We start from the raw sequence: 3,316 nt of genomic DNA, 5'->3' as shown, positions 1-3,316 counted from the left end.
AAATAAATAAATAAAAAACAAGGAAGATGGGCTTCCCAAATGAAAAGTCATTTTGTTATGTCTACCCTTTCAGGACAGTGCTCCATTACTACAAACCTTTATACCCTACTTTCTTAGGTTTACAGTGCTGAAGGAAGTTAAGACAAGTACAGCTTTTCCTGCTCCTATAACATTGCCTAGGTCAACCCTTCTCATCATCTTACTTGGTTAAAAAAAAAAGAACAGTAAGTGTCACTGCATCCGAGAAACATTGGGCAGGCTAGTTAATAGCTATAAAATGCTTTTAAAAAGTGAAATGCTATATCTGTACATGCTAACTTTTTACAATAATCACATTAATGTCCTACTCCCTTCACTGGGAACTGGATGGCACCATCAGAATGTAAAGACGCACACCATGCAGAAGTCAGGTGAGATGATCTAATGATGCTGAGATGAAATGCTGTCAGTGTAAGTCTATAAAGATCGTGTAACACTGTCAAAACTCATAGCCAATTATGGCACTGTAAGTTCTACCACCATTAAAAGATGTTAGAAGGAGAGGTTTTCACAATCTAGGGCAATGTCTGTTATGACAGATCTGCTCAAGAAGTTTGGAAGACAAACTGGCATCCCTCATCTGATTTTCTTTATCCAAAGGGTTTTTATGAAAACTCTCTGTACATTTTCTTCATGAACATCATCATCCCAGAATAGGACAGTGATTCTCAACAGCAATTTGTGTTTGAAATGTTCATTGTTCCTTGGGTATGTGGTCCAACGTTAATTGCACCAGATAATCATTTCTTTTTCAGGAACAGAGAGTACATTTTAAAAGTTTTGTGAAAGATGATAGTCCTCAACATTTCTCTTTTTTGAGGAACCTTGGGAGGATAAGAGAGCTCTACTGTAGAGGCTACACTTCCCAGAAGAGACATGTCTCTTTTCTCCATCCCTGAAGAAGCATTCACCCTCCCTCAATATATAGTAGATTTCAAAAAATTCTTAGAATAGTTCAAGCTGAAAAGAAAATGAAGCTTCTTGGTATAATATTGAGCACTTGGAAGCCTTGGATTTCAAGTCTCCAAAGTTTTATATAAAGAATTTATACTAAGATTTTTTAAAAAAAATATGAAGGCATTTCTGCCAAGAATATAAGATAATAAGCATAGGAAGTAAGGGAAATAAAATCAGCTTTATGAAAAATTGGATGAAGTCTGGACTGTGTGCTGCTCAGAGGTTCCACCTCTGTGTCTGAAAGTGGAAGTTCCATCACTAACCTGAACACATGGCTGGTATAGGAGGGTCATATGTCTATGTGTTGCTTTCATTGGTTAATAAAGAAACTGCCTTGGCCTTTTGGTGGGCCAGCCCTTAGGTGGATGGAGTAGACAGAACAGAATTCTGGGAGGAAGAAAGCAGAGTCAGGCAGACACCATGATTCCCTGGCCTGAGACGGACATAGGTTAGGATCTTTCCCAGTAAGCCACCACCTCGTGGTGCTACACAGATTATTAGAAATGGGTTAATCAAGATGTGAGAGTTAGCCAATAAGAGGATAGAACTAATGGGCCAGGCAGTGTTTAAATGAATATAATTTCTGTGTTATTATTTCTGTAGCTAAGATAGCTGTTTGGAAGCCGGGCGGGATGAAAAGCAGGCCTGCTTGCCTCATCATTACACATGGCTATGTAATAATGGTGCTGGCTGGATTTCAGCTCTCATTCTCCCTTCATCAAGGCAAACATGCGGCGTGGAACCTGCACAACCACTGGGTAATAGTCTTGAACTTCACTATTCTGATGGATAATGGACCATGTAGCTTAGTCCTTCAGTATCTAGAAAAATCTCTGCACTGCCAACCAGATAAATCTGTCATGTCATGTTACTAGACAGAACTCTATGATACAGCCTCTTAAAGGGCTTTTTTTGGTTGGTTCCTTCACCGTTTAATTTTTGCATGTGAGAAACATACACAAAATCAAGACTTGGCCAAGATCTTTCCAGCTGACTTCTGTTGTCCAAGAGTAACCATTGTCATTTCTGTCTCTCTTCTAAAGGTGGCCTGGTTTGGATGTTCAACTTTATCATCATCCAACAAGTAGCTTTGATAAGAAACAACACAGAAATTGTGTCAAGATGGTCTCTACATACATATGTGAGAAATGTGTGTGAATGTCATGAGGAAGAGGCAAGAAGAAACAGAGCAGGTGTGAGTCATCTTCCAGCTCTCCTGTGGGTGCTGAGACAGTTCTTAGAGACCCGTTGTAATCAAGGTTAACACCAACTATGAAACAAAGATTTTTTTCCCTTTTAAAAATATGTTTTTAATTTTTAATTGACACCGTAATTGTGCATATTTGTGGGATAACAGGAGACGTTTCAATCCGTGAATGCAATATGCAATTAGCATATCAGGCTAAATTGGCGTATCCATCACCTCAGACATGTATCATTTCTTTATATTGAGATCATTCAAACTCTGTTCGCTATTTTTAAATGCGTGTTCATTGTTGGCTATCTATCACGGTCATCCTAATGTTCTACAGAGCATTGGAAATTTTTCCATCATCCCAATTGCACCCTGTACCCCGGCCATCATCTACCACTCTCATCTCGACCATTCTCCCTCCTCAAACTTTGGCATCCTTTGGCATGTCCTCTGCCCGAGCATCTTCTCTCAGGTCTCCCTTGTTCTGATTCTAATTCTCCCAAACCGTAGATACATAGAATAATATCAACGTTGCTTTTTCTTTTCTTGCTAATTTTTTTTTTTTTTTTGAGACGGGATCTCTGTATACAGCCCTAGCTGTCATGGAATTTGCTCCAGCTGGCCTCCTTGAACTCATACCGTCCTGCCTACCTTTGTCTCCTGCGAGCGGATGCCAAAGTCCTGAGTTATCATGCTGGGAATAATTCAGTTTCCTAATTCAGTGGAGGCTATCATTCAACACCTTCATCCTAAAGAAAGGAAGGAGTCTTGCAGAAAGAAATTGAGACTGTTGCCATAAACAGTCATTGCTAGCCACGGCAGCACGGTTAGCAGTGTCGGAGAACACAAGGAAGAGGAGATAAGCAATAGAGGTGTTATTCTAGTGTCTAAGGCTAGACACCCGGATGTCAGAGGCTTCTCATGCAATCAGCTTACTTACCATGGACTCATATTTAAGTGTCCCAGCCTCTCTGGCTCTCATTATTTTATGACACTTTTGGGCTGGCTCTTATAAGTAGCAAACAAAACAATGTAGCAAAACAGGACATATTAGTGCTTAATTGTGATCATTTTTTCCATCATGCTTATATTTTATTTATTGTTTTTAATTTATTTATTTATTAA

This window comes from Microtus ochrogaster, linkage group LG10 (assembly GCF_000317375.1).
Source record: "Microtus ochrogaster isolate Prairie Vole_2 linkage group LG10, MicOch1.0, whole genome shotgun sequence".
Classification (NCBI taxonomy): Eukaryota; Metazoa; Chordata; class Mammalia; order Rodentia; family Cricetidae; genus Microtus; species Microtus ochrogaster.
Note: the sequence above shows the minus strand (reverse complement) of the source record.